The 20,197-nt window shown below is 35.0% G+C and overlaps 1 protein-coding gene across 12 annotated transcripts in view; it reads left to right on the top strand.

The window, feature by feature from the left end:
• The window catches only part of MICAL-like (protein), a 517,823-nt gene that overhangs the window by 438,500 nt on the left and 59,126 nt on the right, over positions 1 to 20,197 (top strand). For 5 of the 12 annotated variants that reach the window (XM_073976335.1, XM_073976333.1, XM_073976334.1 and 2 more), the window contains exon 1: positions 6,611 to 7,096. The exons of 6 other annotated variants lie outside the window; for them this stretch is intronic. The gene's annotated coding sequence lies outside the window, so the exon portion shown is untranslated. Of the gene's footprint in view, positions 1 to 6,483; positions 7,097 to 20,197 lie in introns of those variants that run through there. One more of the 12 variants, XM_073976331.1, reaches the window with a different exon arrangement.

Below are 20,197 nucleotides of genomic sequence, written 5' to 3'. Positions count from 1 at the left end.
GTTATTAAATGGACTTACAGGATTTCGTCGTACAAATAATAATAAAAGCTGTCGTCATTGCCTTAGGCGGCTCGTGCTTAAGTTTGTTGTTGTGAACTTCTCGTGCTGTTGTTCTTGTATCCTATACTAGGCGCAGTACATTTTGTTGTTTTTCTAAAAAAATGTTATTTATTTATATTTATGTGCTATTCTGGTTTCTTCTCCTTCAACATGTTCTTGTTTTGGGACTAGTTCTGCTTGCTTTTGGTCAGCTAGCCTGCCTCTGCTGCCACATGGCTTAAGGAAAAAATGCTTTTAGTCACCATGCAACAACAACAGCGAACGCATGGTCATCATTGGCATCGTTATGGCTTAAAGTTACAGTTAGTCTTTACAACGGCCTTGCATGCTGGGTCTACGAGTGTGTGTGCGAATGCGCGTGCAGTTTGCGGGTCTTTTGGCATTATCCACAGTTACAGAAAATTACTTTAAGATTCACTTATGTACAGACAATAGCAAGGCATTCACTTGATTCTTTGTCAGTGGTGTTGTTGCTTCTTGGTATGGGGAGGACCGACCGGCAACGTTATAAACCAGTAATCAAAAATTACTTTGTTGCAACATTGTATGGCAGAGAAACTGTAAAGCTTTGTGGGTTGAATGAGTAATAAATTTTGATGCGACATACTTACACTTACATATTTAAACTATGTAGCAGTAGAGTAGAATATGCACAGATAAAAAGATAATGAATCAAGAAATATGAGAGGCAAATTATTTCAGGTGCAAAAAGGGATAACAGTGTGGCATAATTCACATACAATTAAATATTTTTTTGTAATTTATGATAAAACTATGAAGTTTGATCCTTTGTTTACTTATGATATGAGTTTTCATTAAAAATAACGTTTTATTTAATATTCATGATTGGCAATTCTTTTGAAGTAAATCTTTTCTCATAAACGCATTTTATAGCATAGCCTCAAACCACAGTTTTCTTTGTGATGTGGTAACACTCTTCGTCTTGGCTAAGCAAAGTAATCTACCGCTACACATTTCACAGTTCGTAGCTTTCACATATGTCTTGTGACCATATGAATGTGTTGCCAACTATTGGTTACTTGGTGTTTGACTTTACTAATGTGATTCTTGTTTACACCGCTAATACCCTGTTTATTTAACAACATTTTGCCAGGTTAACCATCTTTATGAGGTTTCATTTGACGTAAACGCAATGGAATTGACATTTGAAACCAAGTGGGTTTATCAAATCCGGTTATATGTAAACGAACTATAATGCTTGGTTTACATTTTCGAAATCCACTCGATTTCAACTGTCAAATCCATAGGTTAAACGTCAAATGAAATCCAGATGAGATTTCATTTGACGTTTGAGCTATGGAATTGACATTTGAAATCGAGTGGATTTCGTAAATGTAAACTTAGCTTTAGTCATTTAAATAAACTAATGTGATTTCTTTATAAATTTGAATTTTACTTGTATTTAAACGGCCCTTAATATTTATATACCATTACAACTTGCTTGCTTTGTTGGTGTAAAACATGTTTACATTTACTTGATAAACTTTCTAGGTTGGTTACACTTATTTCCATATAAATACTATAGGTAGATGTAGAAATAGCAGTACATTTTGAAATAAAGAATTATAGCTCAATTAATTAAATTAATTAAAAGTAAATAGTTTAGAAAATTAAAAACGTTCAACAGAAGAAAGTCGAATTATTCGACCCATCACCTATTCAAATAACCAAGAGAACTAAGAGGTAGTTTACGAAATAAAAACATTCCATATTTACCCAAGTAGGCAATGTGAAGACGTAGTTTTTTTACATTTTTGCTGGTGTGGACGCACATAGTAAATGGCGGAAGGAAAATCTCCAATATTACACATATTAGCGAATATATAACGATGGAAAATTTCACGTCCTATGACATTTACATATAGTGTAAACTAACTCTAATACCTTGCACTTACCCGGATTCAATAAAGCCACTGGTTTTCAAATGTCAATTGTATAGCGCAAAAGTCAAATAAATCCTCATAAAGAATGTTAAATCCTCATAAAGTATTTGTGGCGAAATCTGAAAATATAGTCATACTCGAAAATCCATTTAACAGCAACTCAGTTTAAAAACATATTTAAAAAAAAAACTACAACGAAGCTGATATTAAAAGCTTTTGCGATCTATTAAAGATTTCTAATTATTGTCTATAATATAATTCTATAATATAATTGTCTATAATATAATTTTTGTCTTAGTATTGAATAAAAATCTCAATGTTTTGGCTATTATAGCCCAAAATATAAAAAAGTAAAAAAGTATCAGTCACCTTTGCTGGCAGAGATATACCCTCAGCCTGTGTATATTGAAACAATTTGTTTCCAAAAAACGTATGTATTTAGGGGGATTTAAAAGTTTTGGATGTATGAACCGACAAAAATGTTGATTAGGATTAAAGATCAAAAGTTTTGCGGAGCAGATACTTAAAGGAATGGACCGACATTGACCATTATGGAAGTGGATGTCCAGCCACTACATATGGTGCCATAGGGGGTTTGTACACCCTTCGGGCTGTTTGCTCAAGAAGAATGGAGTTGCCCCTGAAAACAAATTTTACCATCGTAATTGAGACAGCGAATGCAAGTTGCTTCAACAAAAATCAAAGTGATTCGAGAGCAGGTCTCAAAGTTAATTTATCCAAAATTTTGTGTGGCAGGTACCGGTTGGAGTGGACAAATATAGTCCATATTTGAACCTGATCTATATCTGGTCTCAGGTCTCAAAGTGAATTTATCCGAAATTTTGTGTGGGAGGTACCGGATGGAGTGGACAAATATAGTCCATATTGAACCTGATCTATATCTTGTACATATATTAGGATGTGTAAAGTATGGACCAATTCGGCCACTCCCTTCAAGAGTTACCGTACGAACAATTTTTCCGAACATTTTTGAACTTTTGTGGGGGAGGAGTGGACCGATATGACTTATCTTCGAACTTATACTATGTTTGGACAAAATATTGCTAAGGCCAAATTTTGACCCGAATCGGCAGATCCATTCGAGAGTTATTTTTCTCTTCAAACACCTCACACGGTGTCAGAGTTTTTATGCAACTTTGGGGCTATTTTCTCTGGAAGTGTGGACTTGCCCTTGATGAAACTTGTACCGTCGTATAGGGGGCAGTGAGTACAAGTTGCTAAAACAAAAATCAAAGCGATTTGAGTGCAGGTCCTAAACTGAACTTATCCCAAATTTTGTGTGGGAGGTACCCGAAGGAGGAGTCCATATTGGAAACTCATCTAAGTCTGGTAGACATTTCACGATTTTCAAAGTATGGACCAAATCGGTTACTCCCTTCAAGAGTTATCGTACCTACAAATTTTCCGAACATTTTCGAACTTTTGTGGGGGAGGTACCGGAAGTAGTGGACCGATATAACCCATCTTCGAACTTAAACTTATTTTGGACAAAATATTACGAAAGCCAAATTTTGGATCGAATCGGTTGATCCGTTCGAGAGTTATCGTGCGCTCCATCCAGACAGACAGACGGACATTGCTCAATCGACTCCAAATTGTTTGAAACACATTTCGTCCAAACATACTTGGGGTCTAAAACTATTATTTCGATGAGACACATTTTGTCCGTATGAAAGTGTATATAGCATAAATGCTGAGGGTATAGAAAAACAAAACAAAAATGATGAACTTTTGTCCTTTTGACCATGACGTTTTTTCTAAGAAATATGTTTACAGAGACAATAGCTAAAACATTACTCTTGAAAATAAGTCCGCATTTCAAATAATCTACGAAATATGATTCCAAGAAAAATTCAAATATATTTTCAATATACTTGTATAATTTGCTTGTTTATGGCCTCATAAGCGAGGTACTGTTAGTCCCGGTCCTCACTAGAGTGATTTCATTGAAAAAGTTCCATGAAATTATGCGTCCCTAGATCGAGTAGAGTAATATCATGAAATTGATGCAAAGGGGGGACTCGATCTAATTTCATTAAATTTTTGCAATGAAATCACTCTAGTGCGGACCGAGACTTAGGAGTCCTTCTCCCCCTGGGAGTGTTATGCGAATATTATTTTCCATTTATTCTTTTTTATGATTTTTTTGTCTTAATTTAGATTATCTTCTTCTACTTATTTGGCTTGAGGTCAGAAGAATTGAAAAGTCAGGAATTTTAAAGTTTTTCCAATTTTGTTTTTTATTTTCAATATTTCGACTATCGTCGATAGTCATCATCAGGGATTTTATTTCACTTTAAAAGAACAAATTAAAATTTTATTACATAAATGTATAAAAACAAACCTATAACAATGATTACATTAGATTATAAATTCTTCTTTAATGCGACTGCTTGTTTCATCTTCTCCCGTTGACAAAGAATTTCCAACTAATACTTGATGTGTTTTTCTATTAGGTTCCTGTAAATTTGTAAAGTTCATTCGATTTTCTGTTGGCACATTCACAATGTGTAGCATTTCCAAAAAAATATCTTCTTTTATAGTTGTTTTCTTTCTTGTGCTAAAATAGGAACATTTTCATTTCATTTATTTATTCAGTAATAAAGAAGCCTATGTGGCCAATAATATATTACAAAGGTAAAATACGCCTGATACTTGTATAATAATAAATTCATATTCATTAAATACAGAATAAAAATGATCTCAAAATACATGTTGGCTCCCCAGCCATATAAAGAAAAGAATGTGAAAACTACATAAAATATTACAAGTCGTGTCACTGATAGATATTGCCAAAACTCAAATCAAGGGACAAGAGGTTGGTTAAGAAACGACATCAATTTAAGTCGAAATACGTTGTTAGAGTGGGAAAAAATTCTCAAGTCATGCGGTAAACCATTCCACATGCGAGCTATTCTAACAACAAAAGATCTAGCATACACGGACCTAGCAACACGATTAATGAAAACTTGAGGATTTCTGGTGGATCTAGAAAACATAAACATAGAACGCAAGGCAATGGGCCTACCAGTTTTCACAACATTGTAGAACAAAATTAAATTACGATATTTCAGAAAATTTTTGAATGAACAACCCAGAAACCTTTGTACATGACTAGATATGTGGTTTCTCCTAGGTATGTTGTAAACAAACCGTACTATAGTATTTACTACGCGCCTCAACTTCAGAATATTATTCCAACATGTGCCCGAAACAACCTCTAAGCCATATAAAACTTGGGACATCAAAAGCGAGTGAGCTATGATGTTTCTAACACGAAGCTGTAAGAACATATTAGTGGATCTTATTCTTCGCAAAACGCCCCAGACTCTACCAGCGATGCCATGGGATTAAAAATTTAATTTGGTTTCTAGAATACACCCAGACATTTATGTCTATCAACACATTCCAGTTGATCACTACCAAGAAACAGATTCAAATTCACCAACGAACGATTGGAAGGGCAAAAAATCATGGCTTTCGTTTTTGAGGCATTGACCTTTAAAGAAGTTTAGGAGTTTATCGAACTTTCCAAAATGTCAACACTAGTCGTAGTACCAGAAAATAATAGAAATACATGAAGTTCGGTGTGTGTCCTTCTTTTAAACAATGAGGTTTAGTTTTGGCTTTCTGGTATGATTTGTGGGAACTAAGTCTGGTCTTAAGTTTAGAATTTGTTGTGCCAACATATGTCTTGTGACATATGTTGGATCCGTCACCATTGCATTTTATCTCGTAAACACCATTAGATTTATCTTCATGAGGAACCGAAATTGAAAAAAAAATCGGACGCTACGCCCGATGCCGGATCCGAAATCGTAACAATATCTTAACGAAAGTTTGAAGTGAAGTGGTTGACATAATTTGGAACGAAATGTCAGAGCGTCGATCGATCCGAAATCTGAAGAAAATATTTGGGAAATTCGAAAAGGAAATTTCTTTCCGACATTCGCTCCGAAATCGGTACAAAATCTGAACTATTTCCCCTCCGAAAAATCGTTTAGAAATCGGCACGAAATTTTAACGATGTTGCTTCCGAAAATTTTCAGACGTCTTGGACATCAGACATTTGGTTTGCTAAGTTCATGGTTTTAAACGAATTTATTGAATTTTTTCAATTTTCTAAAGAAGCAAAATACTTAATTGATTTACAGTAGTTATTATTAATTATATTTATTATTTTTCTTACTCAATTTTCACAAAGACTGATTTATTTATATTTTCCGAAAATCAAATATTTAAAATATAACATACCACCCCATTAAATAACGGCTACAGGCCATTCGTTGACGACTTCAATTGTGTTTATTTACTATATGGTTGGCAACGCTGAATTTATTTGTTGTTTCTGTCTTTCCACTTCTCTCTCACTCTCTTGAGAGTGTTGTTTGACAACAATGGAAGCGGTGGGAGAATAAAAAAATAATCGGTGGCTGGCAAACTATCGATAAATCCCAACATTAGATATTTTCGATATTTCATTTCTTTCATTTCATTTACACAAAAACAACAGAAAAGTTCGGTACGCGAAATCTTGTCGCTGGTTTTCGGCATCTCCTGTTTTCTTGTGTTGATTATTTATTTTAAATTAAATTTTCTATACAAAACTGAGTATTAATAATAAAATAAAAAGTAATATTTTAACGGGAAATTAAACCTCACCGTGTTTGTCAATGGACTTGTGTTTTCCTTAATTTTCCAATTAGATGTTATTACAAAACATTTTGTTGTAATGAAGTGAAATTTTGTGCCACAACTTGTTATTGTTGTTGGTGGTTTGTGGTGGAAGGCAAGGGGGCAAGACTGCTGTGTTGTGTTTTGGTAGTTGCCAAAATTGGAGTCTGTTGACTCCCCTTGGTTTTGTGTACGTAGTTTTGTTTTTGTAAAAAGAGAGACCAAGAAATTCCATAAGTTGGTTTGTGGCTCCCCAAATTAAATGTGTTGTGTTTTAACAAAAAAAACATCAACTAAATCACCGGAAAAAAAGTGAAAATTACAATTTATTTTTAATGGCTTAATATGCCAAGACAGCAAAAACATCTGTGTGTCAACAACTAAGTTCAGCCAAATAAACATAAGGGGAGGAGAAGGGGATTCGACGCAACGTAAAGGTGAGCTCCTTACATGATTTTATGGCAGTGATTACGAATTTAGTTAGTCATTGTCGTTTCATATTTTGGGCCTTTTTTATGCGGATTTATTAAATCTTCTGCTTGTAGTACACATCTTTATCATGTTTGTTGTCGTCATTATTTTCCATTGCTTTTCGCATTCAGTCGTCACACACATTTCCCATTAAATTAAATGTCTTGCATGTGAGGTGCAATGTGAGTGTTCATTTCTTGCAGTGACGTGTTCTTGTTTTTGTTGTCATTGCAATTTTTCTTAATAATGAGGATGGTACTGAGTGAGGAGTGTTTTTCTTCGTCTATATTTTTCTTCTCTGCTATCACAACATTTTAGTCACCTCACGAAATTCAAATTAACATTTTTCGTTTCCGTTCTTTTTCTGCAACGTTTTAATGTTTTGGTCAGAAGAAAAACTAAAATCCAATGTTTTACTTTCATAGGACAGACTTCCTTCCGTAGTGTTTTTTTGCCTCCAGTGAATCATCATATTCTTTGTGCTATTTTTTAGCTTTTGTTTTTGTGGTATTTCTTGTTTCACTGTTGTTGTTGGTTGTTGTTTCAATTCATCTCTCAACAAGACTCGTACGCTTTTGAGAACTTTGCTGCCTGGCTTATCAGTGTAATTATGAAGTATTTTTGCCGTTGTTGTTGTTCTTATTTACAATGTTAGAATGGCATTGTTTTTTTTTTGCTGAGAGTCCAAAACACAAAATTATGTCATAATTATCTCAAAAAAAATTAAGTGAAAACACAAAAACCACTTTTTACTGTATTTAATTGTAATTATGGAACACTAGTCGATTTGTAGATTGATTTTTGATAAGAACAAAATGTTAGCAATAGAATTTTAAAACTGAAATAATCGCTTTTAAACGACATCAATAAAATAATCAACCCAATGACGAGGTACGGCAAATCAATGATTTTTTGTTTTGATTAAAAAGTGACTAATTTACAGTAACCACGTCTTGTGGAACGTGTAATTTAATATAATTTTCAAAACCAACTTTCAGAGTCCCCGCGAGAAATAGAATTATATGGCAAAAATGTCGTTTAGGGGCACTTCATGGATCCGGTTGAAATTTGAATCATTGTTAGTCATTGTTATCCTGATCACAACGAAATATAGTTTTCCATGCGTAAGTCCATACTTTCCAAAATATGGGCCTTGATTTCAAAGATAAAGTGAAACCTTAAAGTTTTTAAGCAACAAATCTAGATTTAAATGTCCTTGATAAGTCCACACAAATATAGTGTTAGCACCGCAAATCGGTTTTACAAAAGAGGGTTTCATGGAGGTCACACTAGACTAAGATTTGATCTTTCAGAAGAAAAATTTACCAAAAAAGTTTGATAGTTCTCTTAGAAAAAATTCATGAAAAATTCATTTTTTTTTTTTTTGGCTGTAGAGGTTGGTGTCGCCCAAATTTTTTATAAATCATTAAATTCGTTTGCAAATTTCTTAAAACATCAAAATATAGAGAAGAAAAAAGCAACAAAAGAGGGAAGAAAATGTACACTAGGATTATGATTTTTTAACCCCATATCCCAGTACCATATTTTGATGAGCTTTCAACTAAGATTACATAACATTTTAATTATTAAGTGATACGACAAAAAAGCGTCCGCACAAAACGCTTTTAACGTTTTTATGTATCAGAACTTTGGACACTTTTTTGAAGTCACTGTAAGCAGAATAAAACCGAAAAAAAGCTTTAGAGTTAAACGACAAATTACATAATAACTTGTGCAAAAGGAAATAATTTTTTAGAAAAAAAAAATCATTTCATAGTATTTAAAAAAAAATAAAAATGTTTTAGAAGTTTTTTTTTTAGTGCGGAACCTTTTTTAAGATAGAATAACGATAGAATGAACGTTATTTTAGGCATTGATAGGCAAAAGTTCATTCATTTCCGCTACTGGAAATCATTTTAGAGAAAAAAGATCAAAAATCATAACCCTAATACACATATTTCCCGCTCATCTCAAAAGGTTAGAAATTTTTAATATTTATTTGGCAGGACATCTCCGGTTACTTGAAGAATATATAATATTTAAAGAGTCATATTGGTGTTGGCATATTTTCGAACTAGGTTTTTTTTTAATCCTAACCTAAAAAAAGCTTGAAGGGTTTTTATAAAAATCAAAAAATGTATTTCCATCTAAGCTGTTGAAATACGTAGATTGCACGAGTTTTTGATTTCATAAAACCTATTTAAGCATTAAAAATTGTCGGAGAGTAAAAGCCAAGTGGGAGGCAGGGATTAGGGCCGATAAAAAATGTGTGGATATGTGATCACACCTTCCTGCACATCTCCCATATCGTAAAAGCTTAAAAAATCCTATGGTGGCCAACAAAAATTGCTGGTGGGCGCTACAAGTAATCGCTACCTCCCTCACAAGAGTTTAAAATTTTCGCTTAAGTACAGATTTAAAACTGTTCGAGGATTATTTTGAAATTTTTAACGAAGGTAGTTCATGTCATTCTGATAACATTTTCGCGGACATGCATATGTTTTCAAGAGCTCTTGGGTAACTATCGAATCTAATAACTGCCAACATTAGATCCACTTCTAAAATGGACTGTGTCCGATCATTCATTTAGGTAGCATGTGAAAAACATACGGTGACCAACTAAAAAGACAGGTTGACTCGATAACTATCGAAATATTTGATTCCCTATATTAGATCCACTTCCGAAATCAACTGTGCAGGCATATTCTTCAGAGAGCATCCTTCGCATTTTTTAGTACTATAAATTACGGTTTCACGGTGCTCTTGAACCAAATTTAAATGGAAAGTGCATACACCTCGGGAGTTTGTGCGGATTAGGTTTCCACGATTTTGCTTGGAAAGTCCTATCGAAATTGTTCATTAACGCCAAGACATTGGATCGTGAGGAAGTTGCGCTCGATTAAGTGATCCAAGACTGATGATTATGATGGAAAATCAATTGAACATGAAGTGTAGTGACGAAACTGATCGTAGAGTTGATTAAAATGGCAGGGTAGCCTCTGTCCGTCGTACTCCTAAACGGATCAATCGATGGCCTTCGTAATAATTTATCCAGACATAGTTTAACCCACTTAGCGCCGAGAATTTTTTTGCGGGAAAACTTAAAATTGTTTTCAAAAATTATATTTCTGAGAGTTTTTTATAATTTTTTCTCTAAAACGTATAGTTTTCCTGCAATCGGGCCTTTTTTAAAAGCGCAAACTCGAACGGATTTGCCGATTCCTTCCAAAATTTGGCCTTCGTTATATTGTGTCCAAATATAGTTTAAGTTCGAAGATTCTTCATATATCGGTCCACTCCTTCACGTATCTCCACCACAATAGTTCAAAAATGTCTGGAAAAATTGTGCGCACGATAACTCTTGAAGGTAGTGGCCGATTTGGCACATCCTAATATATCTACCAGATATAGATCAGGTTCGAATAGGGACTATATTTCGACTCCTCCAAACAATAGTATGCTAAGTCGACTTAGCATGTTTTCAAGTTCTTTACATTTTTACATTTTACGTCCTTTAACTTAAATTCTGTCTAATTTTGGTAATGATTGCTCAATCCGAACAGAATTTATAAACAAATATTTACTTAGCATAGTACTGAAAGTCAAAGAAAGCTGTAAACTTTCAGAGCTTCTCCTGCAAAACTCAATTTTCAGACTTAGCATACTATTATTTGGAGGTGTCGATTTGTCCACTCCATTTTTCAGGGACAAGTCCATACTTCTTGAGTAAACAGCCCGAAGGGTGCATAGTACTGAAAGTCAAAGAAAACTGTAAACTTTGAGAGCTTCTCCTGCAAAACTCAATTTTCAGACTTAGCATACTTTTATTTGGAGGTGTCGATTTGTCCACTCCATTTTTCAGGGACAAGTCCATACTTCTTGAGTAAACAGCCCGAAGGGTGTAAAAAACCCCTATGGCACCTACATGGTCTATGTCGGTCCATTCCTTTAAGTACCTCCTCCTCCAAACTTTTGAACTTTAATCCTAATCAACATTTTTGTCGGTTCATACGCCCAAAATTGTGAAACCCCCTAAATACATAAATTTTTTGGGAAAAAGTGTTTCAGTTTACACAGGCTGAGGATATATCTCTGTCGGCAAAGCCGACTGATACTTTTTTACTTGTTTAAACTAATTTTGTATAAAATCGAGATTTATCTTGCCTGAAAGTTTTTCAGCCTGAAAGTGCTTCAAATTGTCTAAGTGATAATAACCGGTGATTCAACAAGAGGTACTTTTTTCAACAGCCTTTTTTTTAGACAGATCACGCGTGAGTCGTGTCACGTGCTCATGTTATTTTTATTTATTACTGCTTGACATTTTATCATGGAAAAGCTTGCGCCTCTACAACTTTTACAAATCCTTCAACTTAATTACGAAAATTCGCGTTATGTGGGGAGTGTGTTTCGAGTCTAATTTTGTTCAGTGATGAACAAATTTCTGGCTTTACAGATATGTAAAGAAGCTAAATTGCCACATTTGGGAAGAAGAGCAACTTAAAGAGATTCAAGAGCTGTCACTTCATCAAGAAAAAATAACGGTTTGTGGGTCGGCGGAATCGTCGGACTCTATGTCTTTAAAATGATGCCGATTAGGACTTCATTGTCAATGGTGACCTTCATTGCGCCGTGATAACCGACTATTTGATGTCTGAAATTGAAGCTCGTATTGTCGGCGACATTTGGTTTCAACAAAACGGCGCCACTTCCCACACATCGCATCAATCAATGGATTTGTTGAAAGAACACTTCGATGAACACGTTTTGGACCAGTCTATTGGGTCCAGTCCGTTGAGTCCAATTTTAAAGGACTCGTTCAATGATGTTTTCCCCCAAGACCGGAATCGAAGCGGCTTTATCCGCATACAATTTTTACTTTACATATCACTCCGTTAGACTTTTTCCTGTGAGAATATGTAAAGTCAAAATTGTATGCGGATAAAGCCGCTTCGATTCCGGTCTTGGGGGAAAACATCATTGAACGAGTCCTTTAAAATTGGACTCAACGGATGGACCGTCTGAGACGTAGCCTCGGCCAATATTTGTTAGACATAATCTGCAAAAAATAAATGTCATCGAATGTTCTTTCAAACGATAATAAACATTCCCCATTCAATTTGATTTTTCTTGTTTTTTTTTTTTCTTTGAAGAAAGTAGGAACCTCTAAATGGATCACCCGTTTATAAGTATTTACAATGTAATGTAATACACCCTTGGGTATTAGTTTAAGATGCTCTAAAAATAAGACATCATGCTCGTCTTTTCATAATCCAGTGGTTTTGTACCATTTGTAAAACAAATCTTCCGACAAACACTTCCCTACCAAAAATGCCTTTAATCCCTGGTGATATCATCGCCAACAAATGCCGCAAAGCATACATAACATACATACATACATACGTATAACAATATTGTAGTTCATATGACAAAATTTTCTGCATGCGGTTTTTTACTGCGTTCAAGAAATTACCAAGCGACAAACGACTAAACCAAAATTTTAATTGTAAGCAACTATACGGCAGTTACCACCTATTGCAATGCAATAACAACAAATCTATTTTTAAATGCAACCATATTTAAAACCACATTTAAAAATACAACAAGAAAAAAAGACTGCAATAAAAATCTCAAGACTAGCCATTTGGTTTAAATTTGTTTGCCTTTATTTCCCACCCAAAAAAATTAAACCTAACGGAACACAATTTCATTATACCCTATACCACAATGTGGAAAAGGGTATAATAAGTTTGTTTTCCCAAAAATTCATGTAACGCCGCGAAATATTCGTCGTAGACCCCTCATGTGGTATACCAAACTTCATATCTCGACGAGATAAAGCGATTTAGCGATGTGTGTCCGTCCGTCCGTCCGTCCGTCTGTCCGTCCATTAAAAATTGTAATCAAGCTAGAGGCCGCAATTATGGACCGATTGTCACGAAATTTAGTATGGAGGTCGGGTTTGGACCAGAATAGAACTGATTAGGGATGAAATGGACCAAAAACAAAATTTTTGCTCGATTTTGCAGCCGCTCTGTAGGTCGCAATAATAGTCCGATCGGCGCGAAATTTTAAACGTAGTTTTGGTTTGAGATGAAGAAGTAGCGTGCAAGTCAACGGTATGATCGGATAATATTTAGCGGGTTAAATTGATCAAAACTTTTGTGTATACATTTAAATAAAAGTTATCATTTATCAAAAGCTAGCCCGGAAAGCTAGTGCACAGGGATAGTGGTATAGGGTATCACATGGTCGGCCCCGTCCGACTATAGTCTGTTCTTACTTGTTTTCTTTATAACCTTGAAGAACGACGAATGAATGGAACAGTAAATAATTGTCTTGTTAAAATAGGAGCACATAAAATTGACACACAAAATACCTATAGAAGACACAAAAAAAAACAACATAAAACTTAATGTCCAATTGCCCTTATTTGGGGAATATATATGGAGAGAAATGTGTTCACAACGAAGAAACACGCAAACTACGGGTAGTAAGTAGTAGCCAAATAAAAAAACGACAACTTCACCAAATAACATGAAACCAATACACCCACCCACCTCTTACCTCTTCGTTGAACAAGAAATTTACATAACGTAACACTAGAGCTACTTAACACTAAACAGATGGGTCCAAATAATGACAACGTATATAAATCAACAATTTCCCACACAGCTCAAGAACTTACAAGTTTGACAAAACAAACAACAAAAAGAAGCAGAAAATAGCCCTCTCCGGTATATTGCGAGTTTCTTCAAAAATGTATAAATAAAAATTCAAGAAAGCAATGCTTTTGACAGAGTTTCTATTAGGAAAGGTAATGAATTATAAAACAGATACAGATCATTTCAAATTTCTAATTTGATGTCTGATGTCAGTCCGACTTCTGAGCGAATTTTATATGGAGTGGTTGTCGTGTTCTCTGGCCGATGGGCCGGCGGAAGATCTGTATTTTTCGGATCGAATTCCCTCCGAACTCTTACAGAAATTCAAGAGAATATCGGAAGGGGAATACGACATTTCGGACTCATTTCTGAAGTAATATCGTTTGAAATTCGACTTTCGTACAGAATTTAGTCCGAACTGTGAAGTGATGTCGTATAGATTTCGGATATGAAGTGATATCGTATAGATTTCGGATATGCACCATAAATATTGATGCCATTTTTTGCATTTATTTTATTTTTAAAACAAAAACTAACTACATCTTTCAGACCATCTTCTCATTCGTGAAACGTCACAAGTTTTACATTCAAATATCTTTTTAACGCATTTTTCCCCTGTTTGTTCTTCAAACATATTTTTAACATTTACCCAGAGTTAACTGTAAACCAAAAATAGTGCAAACAGTGCATTCAACTAAATAAAAGAAGAAAAAACGTGAAATACTAAATACTTTGTGTGAGAATCGAAAAACGTGCCAAACACGCATTGGCGTCTTATAGACCATGGTGGAAGTACATTGAAATTTCGTGTCTGTCTGATGGTCGTCGGTCGACCGACTCTATTGGGAAAAAGCAACGGAAACAAAAAAAAAAAAAAACAACCAACAACTTTGCTTCAAGGTATTATTTTTAAAGTGCCAGCAATTGCCATAGAAAGCTTTTGTGTGGTGTATCGAAATGAAATAAATCGATTTCATGACCTTTGCCAAATTTGTTAAAGGAACAAAGTGATTCATTCATTCATCATCATCATCAGATAACTATGGTGGTATTTACTTTCCATTGACATGAACCATATGGATAGTATTCCATACAAAAATAAATTGCCTGAAGATATTAGTTTGAGTGGAAGAAAGATGTGGAATAATAATAGAAAAAATATTAAAAACCAAAGATGTGGTAATAGATTCAGATTCCTTGGTCTTTCGGCACAGAGAAGATGAAAGTTCTAGAAAATTGCATAAAAATGTTTTGTGGTTGTACATTAAAAATAAAAAAAAATAACATATTTTGTGGTTTTACATTAAAAAAAATATATTGAGTTATTTTTTTATTATTATTTTCTCTTTTTTTGTAATAAACCCAGATTTTGTTTTAGATTGCTTTATGAACACATGGCCCACAATTTCTAATTTTAATTTTCTAACAAAGTTACCACAAAGGAAGCAAACTTCTAATAATAAGAATTATTAGGTTATTACTCATGATCCTAACCAAAATCCGTAGATATATTTTTAGATTTCTTTTTCCTTCTTCTCTCTTCTAATTTGCCCTCATTTCCCCAGTAATAATAAGCAATATGGTTATAATTTTTTAGATTCCCTGATCATATTGTTTTCTTCGATTGCTCATTGTGAAGACATTATTTATAAAGAAAAAGACCAAAATCTAAATCTAAATCTACCTCCCCCACAAACGATCAAATATATCTCGAAGACAGTGACCTGTTTGGTCCATGCTTTGCACATCGTAATATTTCTGCGAGTCATAGATTAGGTTGAAATATGCACTATATTGGTCCATTACTTCGGATACCTCCCACACAAAATTTCGGAAATGTGCAGTTTTAGAGCTGCTCACAAATCGGTTTGATTTTTGTTGTAGCAAATAGAATTCGTTGCCCCCATTAGATGGTCCAAAATTTGATGTTCGTAATATTTTGTCCAATTGTAGTTAACTTCGAAAATGGCCCATATGGGTCTTCTCCCTATGGTACTTATCCCACAATAGTTCAAAATTTCTATTCATGTGCAGTTCTGTTCGAAGGTCTTTTCGGAAATTATACTGATGCTACTCCTTGTGGTCGTGTTTACAGCAATATTATGTTTTTCGTCGGCAAGTCCATGCTTGCTGACCTTAGCTTGGAGAGGATTGGCCAGATTTTTTTGGATATCTTACAGCAAGGTTAATTTTGCCACATCTGGCTAGACGTATTCCGATAATTTTGTGGTAACTGCCGCACGAAATGACAAATATCCACAGGATCCGATCCATAACGCGCCATTTCGATGTTGTAATGAACAAAGTATTGATTTTAGCGTCTCCAATGCTTTCTTGCAGTCCAAAACCGTCGCAGATGTCATAGTGGGAAACCTGAGTGATTTAAGGGCTGCTTGACTATGTACGTAGACCAAAAACCGGGCCAACTATCTAACTTTTCTTGTTACGTATCAGTTCTGCAGTTTTTTTTGATTAGTATTGCTGCCGCTCTTTGGACTCTCTTTAGCTTATGAAGATATAATGTCTTGATCAAATCATATCAGAGAACCATAAGTATTGCGCGTACTATGGCCGTGAAGATCCAACGGATGACCTGTGGTCTCAGTCATCAGCTCTTGCCAATGGAGCTCTCCCATATATAGGGCTTTAATGGGCTCACTCCAAGACTAATGTTGTTGTGGTTCTTTTTCAGAAAGGATATATCGGTGCACCCTTTCTTTGAGAAAGGGTCTGAGGGAGGACCCTGTCGTTCAGGGAAGGTCCATTGATGCACTCTTTCTTTCAAGGAAGGTCCATGGATGCACCCTTTCTTTCAGGGAAGGTCCATGGATGCACCCTTTCTTTCAGGGAAGGTTCATGGATGCACCCTTTCTTTCAGAGAAGTTCCATGGATGCACCCTTTCTTTCAGAAATGGTTTATAGAAGCACCCTATCTTTCAGAAATGGTTTATAGATGCACCCTATCTTTCAGAAATGGTTTATAGAAGCACCCTATCTTTCAGAAATGGTTTATAGAAGCACCCTATCTTTCAGAAATGGTTTATAGAAGCACCATATCTTTCAGAAATGGTTTATAGAAGCACCCTATCTTTCATAAATGGTTTATAGAAGCACCCTATCTTTCAGAAATGGTTTATAGAAGCACCCTATCTTTCAGAAATGGTTTATAGAAGCACCCTATCTTTCAGAAATGGTTTATAGAAGCACCCTATCTTTCAGAAATGGTTTATAGAAGCACCCTATCTTTCAGAAATGGTTATAGAAGCACCCTATCTTTCAGAAATGGTTTATAGAAGCACCATATCTTTCAGAAATGGTTTATAGAAGCACCCTATCTTTCATAAATGGTTTATAGAAGCACCCTATCTTTCAGAAATGGTTTATAGAAGCACCCTATCTTTCAGAAATGGTTTATAGAAGCACCCTATCTTTCAGAAATGGTTTATAGAAGCACCCTATCTTTTAGAAATGGTTTATAGAAGCCCCTTTCTTTCAGGGAAGGTCCATGGATGCACCCTTTCTTTCAGGGAAGGTCCATGGATGCACCCTTTCTTTCAGAGAAGTTTCATGGATGCACCCTTTCTTTCAGAAATGTTTTATAGAAGCACCCTTTCTTTCAGGAAGGTGCACCCTTTCTTTCAGGGAAGTTCCATATATGCACCCTTTCTTTCAGAAATGGTCTACAGAAGCACCCTTTCTTTCTGAAAGGGTCTATAGGTGCACCCTTTCTTAAGAAAGGATCCATAGGTGCACCCTTTCTTTCATAAATGGTCTACATAAGCACCCTTTTTCCGAAAGGGTCTATAGGTGCACCCTTTCTTTCAGAAAGGGTCTATAGGTGCACCCTTTCTATCAGATAGGGTTTATGGAAACCCTATTTCTATCAGATAGGCTTTATGGAAGCCCTCTTTTTGTCAGATAGGTCCTATGGAAGCCCCCTTTCTGTCAGGTAGGGTCTATGAAAGCTCTCTTTCTGTCAGATAGGGTCTATAGAAGCATCCTTTCTTTCAGAAAGGGTATATAGAAGCACCCTTTCTTTCTGAAAGGGTCTGACAGCCCGATCATGAATTTAAACTCCCCGTGAGTTTAGTCTCTCTGTCTTTTCAACTTAAAGGAAAGAATGAGAAAACTCACGGAGAGTAGATATTCATGATCGGACTGTACAGGTGCGCCCTTTCTTTCAGAAAGGGTCTATACTCGTAGGTGCACCCATTCTTTCAGAAAGGGTCTATACTCGTAGGTGCACCCATTCTTTCAGAAAGGGTCTACAAGAGCACCCTTTCTTTCAGAAAGTTTCTATAGGAGTACCCTTTCCTTCAGAAGGTTCGATTGAAGCAACTTTACCTTCACCAAAGGTCTATAACAGCAACCTTTCTTTGAGAAAGGGTTGTTACAAGCAATCTTTCCTTCGATAAAAGTAACCTTTCCTTTAGAAAGTGCCCTTTATAAGCAAGGGCCTATATAATCAGCACTCTTTTAGAAAGGGTCCAAAAAAGCACACTTTCTTTCAGAAAGGGTCCATGGAAGCACCCTCTTTAAGAAAGGGTCTATAAAAACAGCGCTCTTTCAGAAAGGGTCCAAAAAAGCACACTTTCTTTCAGAAAGGGTCCATAGAAGCACCCCTTCTTCCAGAAAGGATTCACAGAACCAGTCTATCTTTCATAAAAGGTGCACAAATGCAGCCTTTCTTTCAGAAAAGGTCTATAGAACTACTCTTCCTTTCAGAAAGGATCCATAGACCAGCCTTTCTTTCAGAAAGGGTCCATAGAAGCGGCATTTCTTTCAGAAAGGATCCATATAAACAGCCTTTTATTAATATGAGGAATTCTGTTCTTGTCCTTTTTATGTTTCTAAAAAAATAGAGTTTACTCCATTCTTTTTCAAAATTAATTTATTATTTTATTTATTTGTATTTTTTCCTTATTTATTTACAAATATCTGTATCTATGTGATTTGTAGGTCCATACCATTCCTTTTTATTTTTGTACATTCTTTTGCCTTCAACAATTGTTACACCCAATTCGCTTAATTATGGCGCGTAAATCTTGCGATTCGCTTACCACTCCCAAATGATTTTGAATCATTTTTCAAATATTCACATTCTGTGTGTTGAGTGTGTTTGTCGGTCACATACGTTAAATAAATATGACAGGCTGACTTTGTAACTTCCCCCTCCCAACTCCCCAATTCACAATCAAACGCCACTATTGCTAATTTTATGCGGCATATGAGCGATTTTTTTTCTTTTTAATTTTTCTTACGGTTGAACGAACCAAACAAGCGAAAAATGAACGTTGTTCATTCATTTTAACACGATTTATTTGGCGAAGTGCTTGGCTACAGCAAAATAAATTAAATTTTATTAAGACGTTTTTTTGTGTATTGGGGTGGAACGAAAAAAAAACAAAAAAAGTTATGGATTGTTTTTTTATTTTCGATGAATTTAATAAAAATTGATTAAAAAATTATAAACTAAATCATTTCAAATCATAGTAAATTTAATTTAATTGAATATTTGCACTCGGAAAAGAGTGTGAAAGACATAACAGTAACAAAACCTTCCTAAATTCTAAATGCTGACAAAAGAATTGCTATTTTTATGTTCAGTACTGTTGTAATATTACACGTTTTATCGGTTTGGATTTTTTCTGTTTTCCAATTCCCTTTAATTGGAATGAAAGCCACCCTAAGGTCTTTCTAATAAAAAAATTAATTCATTAAGACTTTCAATAAAATATGTTATCTTTTCTTACTTCTTTTGTGGCATTTGTGGCAACACCACACCACCACGTCTGTATCTCCAGTCTAGTTATTGTTTTAACATGGAAAAGTTCTCTAGGCCATTTTTTCATGCCTTTAATTTTTTGTTGTTTTTGCATGATGCGGAAATTGAATTAGAATTACCGGTCATTAAACAATACCGCTGCTCGCTCGAAAATACACATAACACGCAGGCTGTGAATGATGAATGAGTGAATAATCACTGTAAAGGTTCAATTCATGTATGAAAATTCAAATATTAAAATGGGTTTGCCAAAGCTTTTCAAGCATTAAGCATTTAACAGCAGCTCTGGTAAATGTTATAATTATTTATTTCGTTTTTTTCTGTGGCAATTTGCAATGGCTGAAAAGAATAATCATTTTTTAGTCTGCTGTAATGAAAAAAATTGGAGCATTTTAAAGTTGAGCTTTGAACACGTTTTGTTTGTTTCGTTCGTTTTTGTATTGGATTTTATACTTAGTACATCATTTATTGAGGTTTCCTTTTCAAGCTCCACTGAATTGTTTTGTTACGTTTCAATGAATTTTTGCTTCAGTTGTCAACTCGGCTAACGCCCCACCGCCTGCCTATATTATTCATTCAATGGCTATGACGATGCTACCTACCATTTACTGGTACCATTT

Source organism: Musca autumnalis, unplaced genomic scaffold, assembly GCF_047663935.1.
Source record: "Musca autumnalis isolate F117 unplaced genomic scaffold, ASM4766393v1 scaffold_3, whole genome shotgun sequence".
NCBI classification, from domain to species: Eukaryota; Metazoa; Arthropoda; class Insecta; order Diptera; family Muscidae; genus Musca; species Musca autumnalis.
The sequence above is the reverse complement of the archived record's forward strand: the minus strand, read 5'-3'. Positions and strand labels throughout refer to the sequence as shown.